Source organism: Macadamia integrifolia, unplaced genomic scaffold (genome assembly GCF_013358625.1).
Source record: "Macadamia integrifolia cultivar HAES 741 unplaced genomic scaffold, SCU_Mint_v3 scaffold877, whole genome shotgun sequence".
In the NCBI taxonomy this organism is placed as follows: domain Eukaryota; kingdom Viridiplantae; phylum Streptophyta; class Magnoliopsida; order Proteales; family Proteaceae; genus Macadamia; species Macadamia integrifolia.
In genome coordinates, this window is record NW_024870569.1 from 34,242 (window position 1) to 60,311 (window position 26,070).

The window sequence follows — 26,070 nt, forward strand, 5'->3', positions numbered from 1 at the left end:
TAGTTTCAAAAATCCACCATACAGGCAGAAATTTTCCAATCAACAGACTGCCTATAGAGATGTGCAGCAACCACCTCTTCCAACGCCTATGAATTCATCATCAAAGGAAACAGTGATGCTTGTCTTGAATCGGTTGGACCAAAATACACAACTCTTACACTCCCATACTCAATCCCTCACTAAGTTAGAAACTCAATTTGGTCAATTAACTGATGCCATCAGTATGAGAGAGGAAGGTGAACTACCAAGTCAATTGGTAGGAAATCCTAAGAGTCAGCCTAGAAATCGAGTTTTCCATGAACAAGCCTAGGTAGTCATGACCCTAAGGAATGACCGAGTATTGGGAACACCTGAACAGAATTCCCCTGCAGAGGATTCTGAGAAAGAGATGAGTCTAGACCCCAGTCCTGAAGCTCCACCAGCTTCTAGGGATGATGAGATTGAACAAGTTGGGGGAGGCAGTAATCCTAATGTTTATATACCCTTTCCCCTCTTGTTTAGAATCTCCTTCTTTTTCTGTATTTGGTAAGAAGGGTTCAATAATAGAAGAGATGATGGAATTGTTAAAACAAGTCCAAATCAACCTTCCTCTTCTAGATGTCATAAAGTAAGTTCCAGCTTATGTTAAGTTCTTGAAAGATTTATGTACTCAAAAGCATAAGCTGAAGACCCACATTCCAAAAACTATCCATCTTACTGAGCAAGTAAGTGTTGTCCTGTTGAATAAGCTTCCCCCTAAGCTTAAGGATCTAGGAGCACCTCTCATATCTTGCAGCATTGGGAACCTTCCCATTGAGCGTGCTCTCCTGATCTAGGGGTAAGTGTGAATATTTTGGCTAGCTCGTTTTGTGATCATTTTGGGTTTGGAGAATTGAAGCTACAGAGGTTATTCTCCAACTTGTTGATCGTTCAATCAAAGTCCCTAGAGGTTGTATTGAGGATGTATTAGTTAAGGTTGATAAGCCCTATTTTCCTGTGGATTTCCTTATTCTTGACATGGAGGCACCTACTAATGGAAACCCACAGTCGATAATCTTAGGATGTCCATTCTTGACCACTGCCAATGCATACATCAACTGTAGATCCAGTGCAATGAAAATTTCCTTTGGTAATAAGAAGCTCCGATTGAACATCTTCAATGCTTCTTCATGGCCCCAATGTGAGGACGAGTGTTTCTTCGTTGATGTGATAGATGAGGTGGTAGCACAGTACACCCCAGTGATATTAGCAGATGGCCCAGTGTAGCATTGTTTGAATTTCTTTGGAGGTGATGATTTTAATGTTGATTCTTATACTGCAGAGGTCAATGCTCTGTTAGATGCTCCTACCTTTTCCAATCATCGTCCTTGGACTATCAAGTTAAAGTCTGTTTGAAATTTAAAAGTAACCACAAGCGTATGGATCAGTGTAGCTAACGGGTCAAACACAAGGAGAGCAACAACTTTATTTTAGGCTTCTTCTAGTAATGCGAAAGTGCACAGATTAATTATGGTGATCTATTTCTAACTACTAACCTAACACAAATGCATCTAAAAACATCCTAACCAACACATCTAGGAATTTAAATACTTCAAACCACACAAATAAAAAGTAAATAACTGAAAGTAAAAGTGCTAAAATAAAATAAATAAAATAAAAAGGGGATGAAAGCTAGAGAGAGGCACACAAGTAGGTTTTTCTACTTAGCCCGAGGGATGCACAGCAAATAATGCAAGCTTCCCTACTTGACTAGAGAGTATCTCTTACAAGGGCTTCACTACTTAGCTTTAGGGAAAGGGAGGCAAAGTAAATAACTAAAAATAAATGCAATCAAAGGATGGTCTCTAGCTAGAGAGGGGAAAAGCCAATACATGCATCTAGCCAAGGACCTTGGGGGAAAAGAAAAACAATAAAGTAAAGACTAAAATTAAAAACCTAAGTTAAGAAGGAAAGGGTAGTCAGGAGAGGGAATGAGAGGGGGGAGAGAAGACTTATGAAAAGCCTACCTACCTGAACTTTAATAACTGAACTTGAAAACTTGATTGAGATTTGAAATATTACTAGTACTAAAAACTAGATCTAGAATAAACCAAATCTGAAATCGCTAGTACTAGAGAAAACAAATTAGAAAGAGAAACTTGAACTTGAACAGAGATGCTTCAAAGCTTGGATCTTGTCACCTAGATCTAAACCTTAAACTAGAGAATTAAAATTACAATACCATAAACTATAAACCATAAACATGAAAGAAAACTTGCATTCATTAATTAACACTCCAGTACAAAAGTCTTTAACTAAAAAGTAAGAAAAACTAAAAGAGACTAAACCTAGAGAAGAGAACTAGAGAAAGAGATAAAACCCTAAAACTAAATTGCACCTAAGGAGAGAGAAAAAGAGAGCTCAAAAATAATAACTAGCCATCCTCTCCCCTTGAACATTTTTAATTTATAGAGAAATAGGGAGAGAGAACAACGATTAGGGTTTGGGGGCCCACAATTGTGAGGTAGAGGAGAGAGAGTGCAACCCACGATTTTCCTATATATATTTTTTCTATTTTTTTCTCTTATTTCCTTCTTTTTCTCTCTCTTCAAACTTGCACATAGCCCTTGGATGATTTTTTCTGCTTGTTTGAAGATTTGGACATCTTTGTTGACGATGTGGAGGAGAGAGAGACAAGATTTGGACAAGATTTATTTCTATTTTTTTTTTCTTTCCATTTTTCTCTCTCTTCTTGCGTAAGAAACCCCCTTGGCTGACCTCTATTCCTTGCTTGAATCAATTGTGATGACTAGGAGAGAGAAAAATTTTCAAAAAAATTCTCTAAAAATGGTAGCTAAGATGTTCGAACTTCAAACCTCCTAATAAGGAAAGGACTTTGCACACCACAACTCACCAACTATGCTAGATAGTTGTTGTTATAAAAAATGAATCTTCATTTACTCAAGGAGGTGGTCCATCGATCCTTGTTGGTATTTGAAATATTCCTTGTATTCTTGGGACAACTGCAAATGGGATGGTTCTGCATTTCAGTTCAGTTGTGATCCTTTATTCTTTTTCTTACCCGAAAAGAATAATCACTTGTACGGGTGACCAAACAGATGTGTACTTTTAATTGAACACGTCCATCTTACGCAAAATTTCATCCTCTTTGTAACCATGAAAAGAAATAGGACCTCTTTATGTATAAAATTGGAGATATAGCGCCCGATAGTCCTTAAGGCCTTGAAAATATAAAACTTGCAAAAAGAGAGTAAAACCCAAGGTAGCTCCATTCTAAATGTGCTCATCATAATTCCTTCACACTTAGACTTTGCTAGTCCTCGAGTAAAACAAAAAGAAAAAGAATAAAAATAAAAAACCTAACTCACTTTCGTAGGAATCACGGTTGCACTTAGCATGTGCAACAAGCCTTTAAACCCCTAGGTCATTCCTAGTGGATGAGTTATGTCTCATGGGTGTTTGCAGTGAATTTACACCCAAAATTCAGAAAAAACGAAATCCCAACCTTGGCTAAAGGTAAAGGCTATACCGATCCGGAGTAAAGATAATTTCTCTTACACTTAATCTAGGGAACCCACACTTGAATTTTTATTACCCAATATCAATTTTAGGCACAAGCATATTTCTTTAATTTGGAACTCACATTGTCTCTTCCAAAACATCCTTATCTTCAGGCAAGACTAATTGTCAAGTAATAGGGAACCCAGGACTAAGGCATTGGAGTGTTTTTGACCAAACATGTTACCAAGGCATTGATGATATTTATACATACTTTCCTGCTGTGTGGTTTTCTTTCTCATTTTTTTTGTCATAGTAACTCTATCCTACTCTCCTACTGTTGGCCTGAATGATGTGGTGGAGCAAACACCAGACACCTAAGTTACTATATAGCTTCACTTTTTGTATATGCCCACATAGGCAGTTATGTTAGAGTTCTTTCAGAAGTTTCCTCCCTAGAAATTTCAATCAAGACACCACGCTTCCTAAGGTGCAATGCCCTGTCTAGTTCTAAGAAAATCAACTCTTACGTTTCATTTTATATCACTTTCCACCCTTCATTTAAAATTGTGTATTTGTCAACTCATGCCAAATTAAAAAGAAGGTCTTAACTCCAAATCAAAAGTACAAGGAACCCACAGACTTACATAAGGTCCAATACCGTAAAACAAGAGTTTCTTATTTTTTCAAAAAAGAGTCCCATCTCAAGACACAGGCTTGTTTCTTTTTTCTCAACAGGGTTTTTATGTGTTCAAGATGGGTACCTTAATCAAAATTATTTCTTTCATACATCAAGCAACCGAATCGTATGGTCATTAACCAAAAACCAAAGTAGGACATCATCCTTAGCAAGCTCAAAAACAAAAAGAAAAAAAAAACTAAAATAAAGGAAAAAAGCAAAAACAAAAAGAAACTGGTTTCCTTCCCCCACGCTTGAGTCATGCAATGTCCTCAATGCATGGAAAGAATTAAAAGGAAAGACAATGCAAGGGGATCATACCTGGGTAAAAGTTAATCATTTATGTAAAGAGGTTCATGGATATCCATGACCTCTTCCAGTGCATAAGATGACAACTCAATGAAAGGCTTCAACTTATGGGTGATCACAAATTTCTTCATGAGGGCCTCAAATGATCTATTGCAAAAATGCTTGTCCCTGTAAAAAATGTAATAAATGATCCCATTATCCATCCACTTTAGAATTTCTTTTTGAATGGCTTTCTTCATCACTGGGTTAGCTCTCCTCTGGGGTTCCGTTGAAGGTTTGGACCCCTCAATGAGGTGAATATGACGTTGAACACTAGAAGGGCTAATTCCATTGATGTCAACCATGGTCTAACCTAGGGTTTACTTATTGTATTATAACACTTTAAGTAATTCCTCCTCGTGGCTAGAAGTCAAATCTGAAGAAATTATTACTAGAAGAGTCTGGTTAGGCCCTAGCAAAGCATACCTCAAATCAGATGGCAGCTCCTTAAGATCTAGCTTAGGAGGCTCCACTATAGAAGGTTTGAGAATGGAATTGAAAGGGGGTCCTAAGGGGGCTCTATAGGTGATTGGGGACTCCAAACCTCAAATATAATTCCATCATCAAAATCACCCAATTGTTCCATACAATCTTGAAATTCAGAATCAGAATTAATATCAAAAAATGTCTCAATGGAATTTAAAATTTCTTGGAGCATATGAACATCCTTCTCATGGGGATTTGGTTGCTTACCCAACCTATAAACATTAAAATCCACAGAAGTGTTGCCAAAAGAAAGTTTCATGGTATCATTCCTATAATTAATTATGGCATTGCTGGTTGCAAGGAACGATCTACCAAAAATAATTGGGATTTAGTCTTGAATGTTGGCAACTGATTGGGTGTCTAAAACAATGAAATCAATAGGGAATAAAAATTCCCCAAATTTAAGTAAGACATCCTGAACCATGCCTCTGGGAATCTTAACAGACCTATCTAGCAACTGAAGAGTAGTTCCAGTAGCTTTCAATTCTCCCAATCCTAGTGGCTTATACACATGGTAAGGCAAATGATTCACACTTGTGCCAAGGTCAAGTAAGGCATGCTCAACGTAGGTGTTGCCTATGACACAAGCTATGGTAGGGCTCCTTGGATCCTTATACATGAAGGCTATAGGCTGAGTAATTATGAAACTAATGTTGCCTGCCAAGAACGCCTTTTTGGGCACACTAGTGATACATTTGTGAGTACACAAATCTTTCAGGATCTTTACATAGGCAGGGATCTGGGATATGGCATCCAAAAGAGGGATGTTCACTTCTACCTTCTTAAAGACTTCTAAAATTTTATCCATGGAAGCAGTCTTCTTTTTGTTTACCAAGCGATTAGGAAAAGGGATAAGGGGAATATAAGGACTGTTAGGGATTTACTATTTTTCAGAAGAATCATGTTTGGTTTCTTCAACCAAATCATCTTTAGTTTCAAAAGAATCTTTAGGTTCATTAAACGAACCTAGAACAAGAGACACACTTGTGTCCTCAATAGAAGGAGAGTTAACAGGAATAATAGATGGGAAAGATTTATAAACACTCTATTGGTACTCCTGGCCACTCCTAAGAGCATAAACAACATTATATTGGTTGGAGGGCTCTTGTTGTGGACTCTTTTGAATTGAATTCAATTGATTTAGGACTGGTTAATGATTCATATTCACATTTCTGGGATTTAGTTCAAGCTGACTAGGCATCTTCCCTTTCTCCCTTTCATGTAAAACATTAGCAAGTTGGGAGATTTGCTTCTCCATGTTATGTTGGCTTGTCGTGAAAGTACTCATGAGAAGTTCCATGCTTTTCTCTAAAGAAGAAAGCCTAGCCAAATCTCCACCTCCTCTCATGAATCCTGGAGGTTGATTTGCAGGAGGTGGTAGAATAGCAGATTGAGTGGGGATCCTAAAATTGTTTTGCTGATTGGGGGGCATTTTCCTTTGATTAGCTTGTTAGGGAACAAACTGCCCTTGACTCAAGGGTTGAAAATTAGGTCCTACTTGATGATTGGCTTGATTTCAATAGAAGTTAGGATGGTTCCTCTATCCTGGATTATAGGTCTTACTATAAGGGTTGTTTTGGGACATGGCATTCACATTTTCAGGACCTATATTTAAACCATTCACATGAGAAATATTAGGGCACTCCTCCATCACATGAGTGGGAGATTGTCACCAACTACACATAGGCATAGAATGATTTATTTGGTTTAGTTAGGTAGGTCCTTTGACTATTGTGGCTTCAAGTCTCTTGATAAGACTCTCAAGTTGAGCCTCTTTGGCTACAACACCTTCTACAAGGTAACCTTTATTTGTCCTCTCAATTTCTTGAGTAGACTTCCACTCTCTAGTTTTCTCAACTAATTCAAGCAAAAAGTTCCAAACGTCTTCATTTGTAAAAGATGTAAAACCTTTGAGGTACATAGACTCTAACAACTGCTTGGTCTGATAATCAATACCCTCATCAATGATTTGAAAAAGTTGCCATGTATCAATTCCATGATGAGGGCATTCCTGAAGGAGGTCCTTAAATCTCTCCATAAATTTGGAGAACGACTCACTAGGTTTTTGCCTGAATTGAAGAATGTCACTCCTGAGTTTATTGGTTTTATGCAAAGGAAAAAAATTTTTCAAGAAGACTAAAGTAAACCCATCCCATGTGGTAATGGAATTGGTAGACAGACCATAGAGCCATTTCTTAGCTTGGTCCTTGAGTGCAAAAGTTATAAACCTTAATTTTACAGCATCATCAATCAACTGTTAGACCTTAATCAGAACACAAACCTCCTCAAATTGCCTAAGGAATAGGTATGCATCCTCAGAGGGCAGCCCATGGAAGTGGGGGCAACATAGTGATGTACTGAGATTTGAGCTCAAAATTATTGCCCTGGGTTTGTGGTAGAACTATGCAGTAAGGTTGGGCTGCTCTAGCAGGGTAGAAGCTATCTTTCAGAGATTTAGGTGGAAGGTTTTGTTGTTGGTCTCTCATATTGAAAGCTATTGATGAGAGTATAGGTATAGGGTCACTACTTATTGGATCTATTCTTTCTAACCGGTTCTTAGTATTACGTACCCACCTAACACTCATGCTATAGAAAACTACCCACAACTAGAATAAGACAAGCACAAAAGAATGGATTTTTTTTTTATTATTTTTTTTTTGTGAGCTTATCGGCAAGGATCCGGGGTTGCTCAATTCCTGAGGTACTACTACAGGGCAGAACCTGTCTTTATCATACTGTGAGGCTTGGCAACCTCCACCAATACAACAATTATTGCAAGTTATTCTTCTCAGAATTCAATAATAAATGATAAAGGAAAAAGAAAATAAAGCACTCCTCGGCAACGGCGCCAAAAACTTATTTGAAATTTAAAAGTAACCGCAAGCGTACGGATCAATGTAGCTAACAGGTCGAACACAGGGAGAGTAGTCACTTTATTTTAGGCTTCTTCTAGTAATACGAAAGTGCATAGATTAATTATGGTGATCTATTTTTAACTACCGACCTAACCAAAATGCATCTAAAAGTGTCCTAACTAACACATCTAGGAATTTAAATACTTCAATCCACACAAATAAAAAATAAATAACTGAAAGTAAAAGTGCTGAAATAAAATAAATAAAATAAAAAGGGGACGAAAGCTAGAGAGAGGAACGCAAGTAGGTTTCTCTACTTAGCCCAAGGGATGCACCACAAATAACGCAAGCTTCCGTACTTGACTAGAGAGTAACTCTTACAAGGGCTTCACTAATTAGCTTTAGGGAAAGAGAGGCAAAGTAAATAACTGAAAATAAACACAATAAAAGGATGGTCCATAGCTAGAGAGGGGCAAAGCCAACACATGCATCTAGCCAAGGACCTTGGGGGAAAGGGAAAACAATTAAGTAAATACTGAAATTAAAAACCTAAGTTAAGAAGGAAAGGGTAGTCAGGAGAGGGAATGAGAGGGGGGAGAGAAGACTTATAAGAAGCCTACCTACTTGAACTTCAATACTTGAACTTGAAAACTTGATTAAGATTTGAAATACTACCAGTACTAAAAACTATATCTGGAATAAACCAAATCTGAAGTCGCTAATACTACAGAAAACAAATCAGAAAGAGAAACTTGAACTTGAACAGAGATGCTTCAAAGCTTGGATCTTGTCACCTAGATCTAAACCTTGAACTAGAGAATTAAAATTATAATACCATAAACCATAAAAATGAAAGAAAACTTGCATTCATTAATTAAAACTCCATTACAAAAGTGTTTAACCAAAAAGTAAGAAGAACTAAATAGAGACTAAACCTAGAGAAGAGAACTAGAGAAAGAGATAAAACCCTAAAATTGAATTGCACCTATGGAGAGAGAAAAAGAGAGCTAAAAAATAATAACTAGCCATCCTCTCTCCTTGAACGTTTTTTATGTATAGAGAAATAGGGAGAGAGAACAACGATTAGGGTTTGGGGGCCCATAATTATGAGGTGGAGGAGAGAGAGTGTAGCCCATGATTTTTCTATATTTTTTTCTATTTTTCTTTTTTCTCTCTTCAAACTTGCACACAGCTCTTGGATGATTTTCTCTTCTTGTTTGAAGATTTAGACATCTTTGTTGATGATGTGGAGGAGAGAGACAAGATTTGGACAAGATTTATTTCTCTTTTTTTCTCTTTCTTTTTTTCTCTCTTCTTGTGCAAGAAACCCCCTTGGCCGACCTCTATTCCTTGCTTGAATCGATTATGATGAGTAGGAGAGAAAATATTTCAAACAAATCTCCAAAAAATGAGCCAAGAGGTTCGAACTTGAGACCTCCTAATAAGGAAGGGATTTTGCACACCTTAACTCACCAACTATGCTAGGTAGTTATTGTTACAAAAAGTGAATCTTCAATTACTCAAGGGGGTGGTCCATCGATCCTTTTTGGAATTTGAAATATTTCTTGTACACATGGGACAACTGCAAATGGGCTGGTTCTGCATCTCGGTTCAGTTCTGATCCTTTATTCTTTTTCTTGTCTGAATAGAATAATCACTTGTACGGGTGACCAAATGGATGTGTACTTTTAATTGAACATGTCCATCTCGCTCAGAATTTCGTCCTCTTTGCAACCATGGAAAGAAATAGGACCTCTTTTCGTGCAAAATTGGAGATATGGTGCCCGATAGTCCTTAAGGCCTTGAAAATATAAAACCTACGAAAAGAGAGCAAAACCCAAGGTAGCTCTATTCTAGATATGTAAAATGCATTTTTTACTACCCTAGATTTCACTCATAAATGTGCTCATCAAAGTCCCTTCCTCCTTTGGTTGAGAAGCCAACATTGAGTTCTATTGAGTCTCCACCAGTGTTAGAGCTTAAACTATTGCTAGATTAATTGAAATATGCTTTCTTGGGATCTAATGAGATACTACCTATCATCATTGCTTCCAATTTGACACTTGATCAAGAAAGCAAACTATTGGATGTTCTCAAAGAACATAAGGCTGCCATTGGATGGTCTATGGCTGATTTGAAAGTTATTAGCTTATCAATTTTTATGCATCGTATCTACTGTGATGATGGAGCTAAACCTTTCCAGGATGTGCTAAGGAGATTGAATTCTAATATACACGAAGTTGTCAAGAAAGAGGTGGTGAAATGGTTAGATGCAGGCATTATTTATCCCATATCTGATAGGAAGTGGGTGAGTCTCACTCAGGTTGTGCCTAAGAAGTCGGCATTACTATCATTGAGAACAACCAGGGTGATAAGGTCCCTACTTGCACAACCACAGGTTGGTGGGTATACATTGATTATCAGAGATTGAATTCTATCACCGATAAGGATCACTTTCCTTTGTCGTTCATTGATCAGATCCTAGAGAAATTAGCATGCCAAAGCCATTTTTGTTTCTTAGATGGCTATTCAGGTTATAATCACATTGCCATGTGTCTTAAAGACCAAGAGAAAACCACTTTCATGTGCCCTTATGGTACATTCGCTTTCCTACGGATGCCCTTTGGGTTATATAATGCACCCACCACCTTTTAGAGGTGCATGATGTCTATCTTTTCTGACATGGTGGGAGATTTCTTAAGTTTTTCATGGATGATTCCTCTGTGTTTGGGTCTTCCATTGATGATTGTCTCTTAAAACTGACCAAATTTTTGAAACAGACAAATCTGATTCTGAGTTGGGAGAATAGCCACTTCATGGTTCAAGACGGCATTGTTCTAGGTCACATTGTGTCCAAACATGGGATAGAGGTTGATAAGGCCAAGGTTGAGTTGATTTCCAAACTCCCACCTCCCACTTTTGTTTGGCAAGTTCGTTCATTTTTAGGCCATGCAAGCTTTTATAGGTGGTTCATTAAGGACTTCAGTAGTATATCTAGACCCATGTGCAATTTGCTTTCCAAGGGTGCTCATTTTGTCATTGATGATGACTGCCTTCGAGCCTTCCATATCATTAGAGCTTTATTGTCTGTAGCACCCATAATCCAGCCTCTGGATTGGTCACTACCATTTGATATTATGTGTGATGCATCTGACTATGCTATTGGAGTTGTGTTAGGACAGAGAGTTAACAAGAAACCTATTGTCATATATTATGCTACTAAGACCTTCTCAAAAGCTCAATTGAATTATACTATGACTAAGAAAGAATTACTAGTAGTTGTGTTTGCTCTCGATAAATTCTGATCTTATCTCCTTGGATCCAAAGTTGTGGTGTATACTAATCATGCTGCTCTTAGGCATTTACTTGCCAAGAAAGATGCCAAACCTAGGTTGATTAGATGGATTCTTCTATTATAAGAATTTTGATTTAGAACTTCAGGACAAGAAAGGTTCCGATAATGTGGTAGCAGATCATCTGTCTAGGATCTTAGTTGAGTCACCCTCCACCACTGAGTTGATTAGAGATTCATTTCCTAATGAGCAATTATTTACGATTTCTCATATGCCTTCTCCTTGGTTTGTACACATATTGAACTACCTGGTTGTTGGGAAGCTTCTTGATGGTTGGAGTAAGCAAGAGGAAGATAGATTCTTCTCATAGTTGAAGTTCTATTATTGGGAGGATCCATAGTTGTTTAAGTATTGTCTTGACTAGATTATCCGTTGTTGTGTCCCAAAGAGTGAGATTCATAGTATCCTTACCTTTTGTCACACTCTTGCATGTGGAGGGAATTTTAGTGGTAAGAAAACTACTGTCAAAGTTTTACAGATTGGTTTCTTTTGGCCTACTATCTTTAGAGATACCCATGAGTTTTTCCGAAATTGTATCCAATGTCAGAAAGTAGGAAATATGTCTTGCAGAGACATGATGCCCCTTAATCCTATTCTTGTTGTTGAGATCTTTGATGTTTGGGGCATAGATTTCATGAGACCTTTCCCTCCATCTTTCAGCTTTGAATACATTTTGGTTGCAGTAGGTTATGTGTCAAAATGGGTGGAAGCAGTGGCCACGAGAACTAATGATCACAAGGTGGTAGTTAAGTTTGTACGGAGTCACATTTTCAGTCACTTTGGATTTCCACGTGCTATCATTAATGATGTTGGCTCCCATTTTAAGCACTAAAATTTTGGGGCTCTACTATGGAAATATTCAATTACTTATAAGGTTGTCACACCTTATCATTTGCAGACCAGTGGTCAAGTAGAGGTGTCCAATTGGGAGATCAAGCGCATTCTTGAGAAAACGGTTAGGCCTGATAGGAAAGATTGGTCTATGAGACTAGATGATGCATTATGGGCCTACCGTACTGCTTATAAGACTCCTATTGGCATGTCCCCTTACAGATTGGTATTTGGGAAAGCTTGTCACTTATCTGTTGAGTTGGCACACCGTGCTTTGTGGGCCATTAAAATATTTAATTTTGATATGGTCAAAGCTGGTTCCAACCATTGTCTTCAACTCTTGGAGTTGGAAGAAATGGGCAATGATGCGTATGAGAGCGCACATATTTAAAAGGATGATACCTTGTGAAGCACCACCTCACATAAACTCTGGTGCATTCTCCTAATCTCGATATAGACCTCCGGAGGCACTTGAGAAAGAGCATGTCAATCAAAAGAAGTCAAGAACCAATCAAATGAGAGGTGTTTGGATACTCACACAAGTCATACAGAATGGGTAGTCAGAGAAGTGTCTCTGTCCAGTCTACGCTCCAAGAGCTGAGGGATGCCAAGATGGGTTGCGTTAGGATAGAACCAGCCCCGGAAACCACGAAAAGGGATGGTAGCCATCGTGAGAGATCCACTCACAATAGTATAAGACCCAGCTTGGGATGAGGCAGTAGCACCTACTTGTGACTGAGTGGGAGGGAGGTCCACATGTCATGTCCTCCACTAGAAGAACACCAATCAAAAAACAAAAGGAGAAGGATTTGAAATATGAGAAGGATGCTCAAGAGGGAAACATACCAGTGGCCCTCTAGGACCAAAAGGAGCGCAGACCGTTTCCTCCTCAAGGAAGGTCCCATAATCCCTACCCTTATCTAAGAAGGAGTCATCCCATACTCCTTCAGCCAATCCCTCAACCTAACCCATAGGGACACGCTCCGGATGATGCATAGTAGATGCAGGAAGACAAGGAGGGAAGTGCATGGTAGAATCGGACCACTGGGGTGTGACCCACTCTCCTAAGTACCAAACATGGCCCCAATTACCCCTAAACAGAACACAGTTTTCTGTTAAGTACCTAGACCAGGTAACTTCATCAGAATTAGGAAATCTAAGGTCCTGAAATGGTCTCCAATTAACCTGCAAAGTCAAGAAGAGGTGAGTATAGCACAAGGCAAAGGGAAATTTGATGCCAAATATTACTTACCTCTGTGAGTCCACTAAAGAGAGAGCGGGTAGTGGTCCTGGGAGGATGGCGCCGACCCCTATAGCCACAAGAGTCTACCTCCCAAAGGTTTCGGAAGAGGGTTTCCATGCGAATATCCACTCCGCCTCGGAGATCACTAAAGAGACACTGTGCCACAGTAAATAGAAGGAAAGAGCGGGTTATCTATGTGAAGTTACCTGGGTTCACCTTCAGGTCCATTCTCATCCAACGAGCATTGACTTCACCTAAACAGATATGTTTCTGATCCTCCTAGATGTCAATGCCCGTCAATTCTGTGAAATCCTATGCTGTCAGAGTCTCAAGAAGGGATAGGGGCCTCCCCCCAAATGGTATGCTTGTTAAAGCATAGAAGCATAAGTGTGTGATGGTAATCTCGCCAGTGGGGAGATGGAAGGAGTGAGTACTCGGCCACCACTGCTCCATCAAGGTTCCCGCCAATGCCGGGCTAAACTTCTTGGTCTCCAGCGAGGCTAATCGGCTCAAGTAAGATGAATCTACTAGTCCCTTAACCCTGTGAGGGAGCACATGGTACCAGTCCTGGATCGAATTTGGATGACCATATCTGGCCAATGTAGGTGGTACTCCCTCGTTGAATCTCTAAATAAAATGAATAAATAAATAAATACACAAAAATAATGAATAAATAAAGTAAAATGTAGGACTCACCTATGCGCCCCATGTTGAGTTGCATATGTGGTCCCAAGTCCTATGGAGCGTCTGCCTAGTTTACCAATCCACAGGACTATCATACCCCTGGGAAGATGTACCATAACTATTTGTGCCATCCAGCCAGATTCCTTCTCGGGTCCTTCTCTTTCTTCTTTCGGCCATATTTTCCAAAATTACAAGGAATCCTAAGAAGTTTCACAATTTACAAAAAGGCCTGAAAAGACTTTAAATTCTCCAAATGGCCCCTTCCTCAAGAATTATAAAGATCTTCAAGGAAAAGATGAAGAACTTTAAGGAAAACTTGAAGATCTTCAGAAAAAATTTAAAGAAACCCGAAAAAATGCAAAAAGCTTTGAATCTTCAAGAAGATTCAAAAACCCGAGCTCACCCGCTCACAAATCGTTCCCAACTCAGAAAAATCAGAATAGGGAATGAACAGGAGGGGGGACCATTTTATGGTTAAAAAATTCGTTTTCTTAGAAAAAAAATGAGATTCCAATTCCAAGGTGCAACTCAAAGATTCTTACTACAAAATACAAAATTCAAAGTAAATTCTTGTGGTAGATAAAAATTACATCACATGAAAATGGAAGGTGAAAACCAAATTTAAGTGAAAGTTGAAATACAAAGCAAATCCAAGTGGCAAATAAAAATTACATCACATGCATGTAAAAGGTGAAAGTCAAATTCAAAAAAGAAAGTAAAATTCAAAGCAAATACATGTGAAAGTAAAAAATCCAAATCAAGGGTTCAAATTAAAGAATCCTAATCAAAGGACAAAAGGCAAAAATCAAGGAAAGAAAGAATCTCATTAACATGCCCCAGTTGACCCAATCTCATTAAACAGACCCCATATGGCCCAATCTCATTGAGCTAGCCCCAAGTGGGCCAATCTCATTGAACCAGCCCCAGGTGGCCCAATCTCTTTGAATCGGCTACGAGTGGCCCGATCTCATTGATCGAATTCCTGAAACTGGCACATGGAAGCCCAACCAAGGAAAATTCAAGAATCAAATATTTTTGTCTTTTATAAGATTGGAAGAGCAGTGAATTTGTCCCAGATAGCCCAGATTGGTTCAAAAGACCCATCTTGGAGACTAGAATTCCCTCGACTGGCACATGGAAGCCCAGCCTAGGAAAATTCAAAGATCAAGTACTAACGTCTTTTACAGGATTGGAAAAGCGGTAAATTTCTTTCCTCCAATTAGTAGCCCAGGAAAGTCCTAAACTTTAAAGTAGTTAAGAGATATTACCTGTTGCATGTTCAACTCTGTCATTAATGAGCAAGATGGCGACAGTACATGCTCTGGGTGACAAAATGTGTTCGTTCGTTTATTTTCCCTTTGGCTGTTGGCACAGGCCTTGGCCAGAGAGGGGCATTTTGTAGACATCCAATTTTTTCACCTTCCTCCGGCTATGATGAGTTATGGATCTTGGACGCAACTTCTTACTTGCGATCGACAGAGATGATAATTAATTGAGGTAATCCAACCCAGAAACATTCCATGCTCACCCAAAAAGAAGGGTCCAATTATGACATTTTATACACGAAGGAATTCAGGCCTAGGTGACTGTACGGATGCATAGTACTTAAAATTATGATTCCAACGATATACGGTACGTCAAAATCGGATTGTCGGATCTCCCATAATCGCTCCTGAAAAATTACATCTTAGTTGCACGCATCCTTTCTTGCCTCGCACACACCTCTCTTAGCCCACGCACCCCTGGCCTACCTCGCAAGCACCCCACCTGCCTCCTGTGCCCCTACGAATCTCGCGTGCCTCTGTGAGGGTAGTGGTCGGAGAATTCTCTTCTCCCCCTTTGGAGGGGGAGAAAAAAGAGAAGTCTTCATGTATTCAACCCTCTTTCCTCTCTTTCTCTTTCTTGGGGAGGGGTGTGTCATATGTGCTTACTTGTGGGCCCTACACTACCGTACCGTTGCTGGAGATCTGTGGAGGCCTATTTTGTAGGAGTATAAAGGTAATCATTGAGATGAGGATTTGTTGATGGTCCAATACGAGGGATTGGGATCATACAAAAGGGTTTGGAGTCACCACCTAGGATTATGAGCCTAAGACTTGGGGGTGCGATTCCTGAAAAAAGGGCCCAAAAGTTGGTCTGGTCCAGAGATTTAGGGTACATGTTAGGTTGTAGAATTGGAAAGGTGTTAGGCACCCAATCTACCCGGTTCAACCAGTCTTCCTACTAGATGCTTAAGAATGAACATTTTTCCACAGTTATTCCTATTTTGCATGCATGGCTAAGTTATCACACATATATATATACATTAACTGAATTTAAATGATTATGTACACTAAAACAAGGTCAATATAAAGTCTACATTATGCTAATTTGGGTGAGAAATTATACCTGAGTTTGACCCCTGTTTCGGGTCAAGAGGGGTGGAACCCCGATTAGTGCCAACATGAACTGTCTTTTGGATTCTCCTGGCTCAGACGAAGATGGTCTTGACCTCCAACTTCCTTTCTTAAGAGAAGTTGATTGCTGTAATGTTCAGACAGAGTTCCGACTAGGAATGGTTACTTTTGGATTTTGACTGCGGTATCGATTCGATAGAGCTTCCGTTAGGGATGGGCTATTTTTGGATTTTGGCTGAGGCGAGGCGAGAGCCTGGAAAGGGTACGCAGCACTGGTAGGGTGAGTGCGAGGTAGGCCATGTGCTCCCAAGGTAGGCAGGGTGTGTGCGAGGTAGGCCATGGGCACGAGGGTAGGCGGGGTGCGAGCGACTAGGATGTAATTTTTCAGGAGCGATTGCGGGAGATCCGATGGTCCGATTTTGACGTATCATATATCATTGGAATCGTAATTCTAATTACTATGCATTCGTATGGTCATGTAGGACCGAATTCCTTCATATATGAAACATCATAATTGGACCCTTCTTTTCTCTTACACGGGGTTTTCAGGATTTTGGGTGAGTATGGAATGTTTCTGGGTTGGATTACCTCAATCATCTCTGTCGATCAGAAGTAAGAAGTTGCATCCAAGATCCATAATTCATCATAGACGGAGGAGGGTGACAAAATTAGGTGTCTACAGACTGGGCCTCTTTGGTTGAGGCTTGTGCCAACAGTCGAAGGGCAAAGAAAAGAACATCCACATTTTTTCACCCAGAGCATGTACTTCCGTCATCTTACTCATTAATGATGGAGTTAAAAATGCAACAGGTAATATCTCTTAACTACTTTAAAGTTTAGGACTTACCTGGGCTGCCGATTGTAGGAAAGAAATTTGCTGCTTTTCCAATCCTACAAAAGACGTTATTACTTGATCTTTAACTTTTCCTAGGCTGGGCTTCCATGTGCCAGTCTAAGGAATTTTGGTCTCGAGGTTGGATCTTTCAAGCCAATCTAGGCTATCTGGGACCATTGATCATAAGAAATAAATTTGCTGCTCTTCCAATCTTGTAAAAAATAAAAAGATTTTATTCTTGGATTTTTCTTGACTGGGCTTCCATGTGCCAGTTTAGGGAACTGATTAATGAGATCAAGCCACTAGGAGCTGATTCAAAGAGATTGGGCCACCTGGGGCTGGTTTAATGAGATTGGGCCACCTGGGGCCGGTTCAATGAGATTGGGTCACTTGGGGCTGGTTTAATGAGATTCTTTCTTTCCTTGATTTTTGCCTTTTGTCCTTTGATCGAGATTCTTGAATTTGAACCTTTGATTTGGATTTTTGCCTTTCACATGTATTTGATTTGAAGTTTACTTTCTTTTTTGAATTCTACTTTCACCTTTTACATGCATGTGATGTAATTTTTATCTACCACTTGAATTTGATTTTCACCTTCCAATTTTAGGTGATGTAATTTCTATCTACCAATTGAATTTTCTTTGTATTTCACCTTCCACTTGAATTTACTTTTCACCTTCCAATTTCATGTGATGTAATTTCTATCTGCCAATTGAATTTGCTTTGTATTTCACCTTTCACTTGAATTTGCTTTTCACCTTCCACTTTCATGTGATGTAATTTTTATCTACCTATAGACACCCAATTTTGTCACCCTCCTCTGGCTATGATGAAATGTGGATCTTGGATGTGACTTTTGACTTCCGATCAACAGAGATGATGATTGATTGAGAAAACACAAAAACATCCCCACCTACCTGAAAACCCTGGAAATCCTGCGCGGGAAGGAAGAGGGTCCAATTTTGACTTTTCATATACAAAGGAATCCGATCAAGATGACCATACAGATGGATAGTACTCGGAAATATGATTCCGATGATATATGGTACATCAAAATCAAACCATCGGAACTCCCGCAATCGTCCCAAGAAATTCACATTTTCTGTGTGCACAGCGCGCGCACTAGCTAGCCAGCCAGCCAGCAGAACAGCCACGTGCACGAATGTAGGCCAGCTCGCATGCACCCATAGGCTAGCCCGTGCGCACGCTCAAGCCAGCCCGCTCTTGCCCGCAGGCCAGCCTATGCACAGCCACAGGCTAGCCTATATGCAGTAGAAGCCCAGCCCACGTGCGTGCCCCGTGCACCTTGCCCTATTATGCACCATTGCCCGTATACCCTATGCATATTGCCCACACACCTTGTGCACATTGCCTGCATGCCCCGTGCATTTTAACCCAACCTTGTGTGTCGCTGTCAATGGCCGGGATTTGTGTTCCACTGGCCCGATGGGTGAAGAGATTTCCTCTTCACCAACTTTAGTCCAAAAACCCACTTTTTGCTAAAAACTCTTTTCACCCACTTTAGTCCAAAAACCCACTTTTTGCTAAAAACTCTTTCTCCTCCCATTAGTCCACAAAACCCATTTTTGCCGATTGGTTAAAAATCCTCTTCATCCACTTTAGTTCACAAAACCCCTTTTTGCCCATTGGTTAAAAATCCTCTCTCCTCCCCATTGGCCCAGAAACCCTATAAATATCCCCTCCTTTGGATTTTACACACCAACACAACCCCACAACCCCCCTTAGGAAGTGAAGCTCTACACTCTCTCCTCCTCCCTCCTCTTTTGAGTTTCTTCCGGTCTTCGGAGCGATCTTCATCAAGATCCGAAATCTTGTTTGGATCTTTGAAGTGTTCTTCGGGACTTTGAAGATCTTCAATCTAAGTTATTAGTCGAATCCATTTTTTACCAAAAATAGTATGTTCTTAGCCTTCCTCCTGTGAGTGTTCTTGGTTTTTACCAGAAGTAGAAATCCCTCCCCCCTTGAGGTTCTTCGGGTCTACAAAGAGTTCTTTGTCAAGATCCGGAGTTCTGTTCGAATCTTCAAAGTGTTCTTCAGGGGTTTAGGGATCTTCAATCTATTTTTTGGTCCATCTATATCTTTCCAAAAATAGTAGTTCCTAGCGGAAGCTCTGTCGAGTGCCCTTAGAATCTTTCCAGATATAGCCATTCCCAGTGGAAGCTTTGCGGAAGTGCCACCTCAGCCTGACCGACCCTAGCCTATTCCTAGCGGAAGCTCTACCGAAGTGCCACCTCAGCCTAGCCCTCCATAGCCTATCCCTAGCGAAATATTTTTTGGAGTGCCACCTCATCCTAAGCTCGAAAATAGCCTTCCCTAGCCAAAGCCCTGTACAAATCCAAATCCAAAAATAGCCTTCCCTAGCCGAAGCTTTATCCGAACCCTAATCTGAAAGTAACCATTCCTAGCCGGAACTATGTCCAAATATCATCATAGTCAACACCTCTCGAGAAAGAAAGTAGGAGGTCAAGACCATCTTCCCCTGAGCCAGGAGAATCTGAAAGACAGTCCGAGCTGGTACTAAACAGGGGCCTACCCCTCTTGACCCGAAATAGGGGTTAAGTTCAGGTACAATTTCTGAACTGAATTGTCATCATGTAGACTTTATATAGACCTTGTTTAAGTGTACATAGTCATTTAAATTCAGTCAATGCATATATGTGTGATAACTTAGCCATGCATGTGGAAGAGGAATAATAGTGGAAAATGTTCATTCTTAAGAATCTAGTAGGAAGACCACTTGAACCAGGCAGATTGGGTGCCTAACACCTTCCCAATTTTGTAACCTGACACTTTATCCTAAACCTCTGGACCAGACCAACTTTTGGGCCCTTTTCTAAGGAATTGGGCCCACCCCTGGGTCCTAGGCCCATAATCCTAGGTGGCAACTCCAAATCCCTTTTACATGATCCTGATCCCCGTATTGGCTCATCATCAAATCCCTGTCTCTAATGATGAACTTTACACTCTTGTAAAATAGGCCTCCACGTATCTCTGAGCGGTGGTATGGTGGTGTGGGGCCCATAAGCAAAGCACACACGACACACCCCTCCCTTATAAAAGAGAAAGAGAGGAGAGAGGACGAGATGCAAGTCCTTTTCCTCATAAAAGGGGAAGAGAAGATATCATCTTCTGGCTGCTACCCTCACAATGGCGACTCCACTGGGGATAAATGTCAAGCTTCTGATACTAGATGCTACCTTTAAATGTAAGAACATTTCCTTACACATTTGTTTGAAAAAGTGTTTGGCTAACCCTATATTTTTAATTATATTTGCTAACCGCATCATGCATCATGCTCAAAGTGAAATCATTTGGCAAGGGACTCCCTGTCATGCCCGCACCCTCGGGGAGGTCAGTGCATATCATGGAAAGTACTCTGAGAGCAAATGATATCCACTTTCGGTACAAGGGTGTGGGGTATTATTAAATGACGAGGATGTTTGTAATTATGCTAGCACCCTCGGGGAGGTCCGTGCACTTTATGACATTCTGAGATCGGATAATGGTATTCCCGCATTACACTTTTGCACACAATCACTCACAGTTCCACCACCCCGTGGCCAGTTGCTTAACCTCATGTGTAGTCATGAGTAATGGGCAAGGAAGTCACCCCCTTGATCTTGTACCTAAGGGTATATCAAAAGTATCACGTACCTTGTGTATATAGATCCTGTCAAGGAAGCCTTATCGGTCCTATTGCATCCACTGCATACTCAGTATCATGTAGAAAATAGATGAAGAAGCTAGGAGTGCCACAAGCTAACTGTAGAACTTGTTTGCGATCTTGAAAAGGAATTTTCCTACATTATATTCCCATCATAAAGAATTGTTTTCCTATGGTGGGTTTCGGATAGAAGGTGTCCCTCCTCCTTAGGAAAAACATCCAAATACATGACTCAGGGGCAATCCTGTCAGAGTCACGTAAAGTCCCAAGAAGTCTTGAGAAAATTAGGAGGAAGGACACCCAGTACGAAAAAGAGAAAGGAAAGCATGACTTTTTTATATAGAGTGTCTTATTGGAATATTCTCGACAAGCCATTTGTATGAATCTCCCGCTTATGACATTGAGTGGACTAGGGGCATCAACCCTATCCACTCCCTACCACCAAGTGGACTAACTTTGGATGGATCATTGGTTGTTAATCTAGTGAATCTGTGAACAAGAGGTTCGGAATTCAAGAATCTTAAAATAAGCCACTTTTGGTTCAAGCATAATTCGACACCTCAAGTATTCTCCACGGCCCATTTGGACATGTCAGGGTAATCGGTTGACTTTCTTAAGTCTAGTTTCACCTCCATCATCTCCTTACGACTGTCTACTACCAAGTGATTGCAGCCCAGTTAGTTTGGATGAATCACCTGAACATGCATGGGTCCGTCTCATGGACACCATGTAGATAGAAATGGCTGAAGTCAAGATAGGGACAGCTTAGATATTGCATGCACTTCAAAACCCTCCTAGAATTGATCCCAGGATTGAGCCGGCACCGACTATGGGAGATCTGGAACAGAATGGAGCTATAGGTTATTATGGGAACTCTTCCCGAGTTGACTTAGGAGAACCAAAGCAAGTCAGACCAACCGGTCAAAGAGGATCTTCACCTACCCATCCAAATGGTCAACAAGGGGCCTATTCCAAGGTCCCTCCTCCTAGGGTAGTGATTGAAGATGAAGAAGAGGAATTTACGGCGCATGTCCGAATGGAACCTCCAGAAATGGAGAGGGAAAGGAAAGTTAGGGAGCAATTAGAAAAATTGGAAAATATGCTCCAAGCAGGGAAAAGTTCAGAAAGCCAAACAGTGGATTCAGATGAAATGAGTTTCTTTTTCAGGGCAAGGATTCTTGAGAAATTCAAGTGGCAGACCGATAGGTTTGATGGGACAGGAGATCCCAAGACTCATCTCAAAGTCTTCGTCAGCATCGTCAAGTCATAGTAACTTGCAGATAACTAGATAGGGCAAGCCTTCATTTAACCTATCAGGACCGGCATTAAGGTGGCTCACCCAGTTGGAGTCATCCCAAACTCAGAATTGGACAATAGTGGTGAAAGCCTTCACCAAGCAGTACCCATATAATACCGAGGTGGATGTGAAATTTTGGGAGCTTAAGACAGCAGCCTGGAGAAGGATTCATCACCTTCTTTATGCAGTTTAGGGATAAGGCCACCAAGATGGCAGATCATCCTTCACAAGCAGAGCAAGTGGAAATGTTGATAAAGAACTTGTCAAAGCCTTATTATGATGTCCTCTACTATCAACATTTACAAACTTTTGATGCCCAAATAGCCACTGGCACACATGTGGAAAACAAAATCCTAAGAAAAGCTCAGTATCAAGGATCCTCCCAAGACGTAGGGAAGAACACTAGAGTCGGACGTGGAAAGGGTCCAAAAACTAATGTGGTGAGTGCAATTCAGTAGTCAATCTCACTAGCCACTTCTTTATAGCCATTTGTAATACAAGCAGATGCACCCTCTCAAAAGGCCCCTCGTCCAAGAAGGTAATTTTTTGATTTGGGAATGCCCGTGTCGGCATTGTATGAGAAGTTAAAGAAACAAGGATTGCTAGGAACAGTGGCTTCAAGAGTGATCAGCAACCCTCCTCCAGCTTGGTACAGGGATCATGAATATTATGCTTACCACACTCAGAAGGGGCACAACACTGAAAGATGCTTGGGTTTGCAACATGCAAGTTAGGACTTGGTAGACAATGGAACCATTGAGGTCAAAGTGAAGCAACCTCCTAATGTTAATACCAATCCACTCCCCAATCATGTGAACAATCCAGATGAAGAAGCCATAGAGAGTGATCCCACTCAACTCATTGTACCCAAAGCTTGGAAGAATCACATGAATGCCTGTGCTAATAGAAAAATCATGAATCAAAGGGCCAGAGCCAGGAGGACGTCTGAAAGAAGAGAATCATCAGTAGAAGAATCAAAAGATCGGACTCTCGTCATTCATCCTTCCTCATTAACAGAAGAATCCACCTTTCCATACTACCAACCTCCACCATACCTCTCACCTTTATCATATTATCAGCCTTCGCCATACCATCAACCTTCACCCCACCATCAAGGAGGAGGAATTTCCTCATCCTATCGCCCCCAATCTTCATATCCTACCTCTCATATTACATCATCTTCATATCATCCCACTTTGTATCCCTCGTCACCCTCATACCAATTCCATTCTCAAGATTCACAACCCAAAAGAAGGATGGATGGACAAGTATGATTTGAAGGATATGATTGTGCTACCAGACTCCCCAAAGATGACTTCATCAACAAGGTCAGTAACTGCATTAGGGGAAGACCAGGAGGGTGATCCCACTTCTCTAATTCAGCCCACTATATCTTCAGAGGACAATCCAGAGGTAATTAAAGAGATTACAGATGATCTTTTCATAGTAGTAACCACATTGTCCATAGGGGAATAGATCAAAGAGCACACCTCCCTAATCCACATATGGAGTGACACAGAGGATGATGAATCAGGTCTGATCCAACTTTGACCCAGTGATGTCGAGTCTAACCCTATGGAAATATTTCGATCCATACACTCTGAATACTATGAGCATTTAGATACAGGAGAATTTGATGGTTAAGAGGAATCTAATGGAGAACCAAATGAGGGGAAAATCAGTGAAGAAGAGGATGATGACGACGACAATGAGGACAAAAATGAGGATGAGAATAATGGAGATGACTCTAATTCTTAAGAGGATGATGAGTATCCAGACTGGGATGACTACCAAGGGCCTTGGTACAATGATAATGATGATGAGTTAGAATATTACTCACTAGATCATCAGATATGTTTCTCAGTCTATGCTATTGGTGGTGATGATCTAATAGTTGATTTGACAGGTGACACTCAGTCTTCCCTCTGTATAGGAGGAGATGATTCTACATTAGAGTCAGAAAATGATGAAGAATCTAGAGAGCTGATGCAAGTTTATATGGACGAACATAATTCCACATTAGAAATGGAAGAAAAACTGTGTGAAGTGTACTCAAACACATTGAGAATGTAGGAAAGAGTGGAAGAAATTGATAATATGCTGGGTGAAGTAACTATCCGTGATCGTTACTCACGTGAGCAACTGAATGATCTAGAGGAAATAGGGCCAGAAGACACATTCACAGAGGCAGTAGAATCTACATTCCAACAGCTTTCTAATGTAGTAAAAAAGTTACGAGCCAAGGCTATGGATATTTGTGGAGGATCTCCAATACCCACCCCAAGTAAGGAAGGAGAATCAAAAGAAGAGGATGATCCCATGGTAGGGATAATCACCATAACAAATAGTGATGATGAAGATTGTTATCGCACGGATATTATTGTAAAGAAACTTGTCAACGTGATGGAAACTAGAAGTGGAAGAGACTATAAGAGCAAGGCTCTAGTAGTGGAACAGTCAAGAACTGGTGAGGCCGGTACCAGCAGCTTGAAGAAAGAGCCAAAAAACCTAGTCGTGGCTTAACTCAAGAAGTCCCAAGCTAACATCTCAATTTGGGGATTGTTGATGGCATCCCCCACACACCATGAAACAGTCTTGAAGTCTCTCACCAATGTATAAGTGTCGATCGAGATAAATCTGGTACATCTCATGCATATAGTAGGGGCAACATATGCGGTGCGATCCATGATGTTCTCATATTCAGAGCTTCCCAAAGGGGTCCAGCACAATTGAGCTCTCCATATCACGGTAGAATGCCTTGACAAGGTGGTTCCCCAGGTTTTTGTTGACAACGAGTCCGCTTTGAGTGTGCTACCCTTGAGATCGGGAAAGAGTATTGGCATCAACTTGGAAGAAATGAGACCGAATACCCAAACCATATGGGCATATGACAATAACAAGAGGAAGATCCTTGGCATCCTTACCCTTGCCATAAAGATTGGCCTGGTAAAGTTTGATATTGATTAGCAGGTCATTGATATACCGGTGGCTTTTAACATGCTCTCGGGAAGGCCTTGGTTGCATCATGGGAAGGTAGTGTCCTCTAGTCTCTATAAAAAAATGAAGTTCATTCATGAAGGAAAGGTGATTACGGTAGCCGGAGATCCTAAGGTGATTAACACCTTAGCCAATATTGAAAATGGAGAAGAACAAGACCAGAAAGTTCAACTAATTAGTTTTGAGTTAGATGCAACTTGTGCAACCATTGCCAAAGAAGTTCCAAAGGAGGAAATCCCAGCTAACTATGAAGCCATTTGGAGTCCGCTAATGAATCAGATGATGAAGAATATACAATATTTTCGGGGCATGGGGCTAGGGAAATATCATCAAGGAGTTCCAAAGCAGCCTAGTTTAGCAGTGAACAAAGGAAAGAATGGTCTCGGATACACTCCTCCAACCACCAAGGGGCAGAAAGTGCTGAGGATGACTAGGAAGATCTTTGTCTCTTACTACCCTACTCTCAATGGGTATTTTGTAAAAGAAGGAGAGGATTTCCCTTTCTGCGGAAATGTGGAGCCATGGTTTGATGAAACCGCCATAAAGATGCAACCAGGATTTGAAGTATTTTTCCAAGACGAGTTTGACTGGGTGACTCATGAAGTGGAACAACAGCAAATGCTAGTCAAAGAAAGTGATCAAGATAGTTGCATCACCAAGATAGCAGAAATTGCACTGATTGAGATTGGATCTTCCTCTGGTGACCTTAAAACATTGATCCAATTGAAGGAGGCACCAAGTCCTCGAGCCCTCTTGAAAAGAGAATGGGAAAAGAAGATGAGGCTCACCTAGAGTCTACCGCTTTCCATTAATTTAAAAAGCTATATTTGCTCCCTCCTACAGGAACCAAGAGCCCGAGAGCTACATGAGCTTAAGCCTCATCCTTTCAGAGGAAGAAGTGTGT

The 26,070-nt window shown here is 40.5% G+C and overlaps 1 non-coding gene and 1 pseudogene across 1 annotated transcript; both read left to right on the forward strand.

The window, feature by feature from the left end:
• The first annotated feature begins 316 nt into the window (after positions 1 to 316).
• Positions 317 to 1,245, forward strand: LOC122070307 (annotated as a pseudogene).
• Positions 1,246 to 6,981: 5,736 nt separating this feature from the next.
• On the forward strand, positions 6,982 to 7,088 carry LOC122070310. Its single transcript, XR_006137732.1, has one exon. It is a non-coding gene; the product is annotated as a small nucleolar RNA R71 (small nucleolar RNA).
• Positions 7,089 to 26,070: the final 18,982 nt, after the last annotated feature.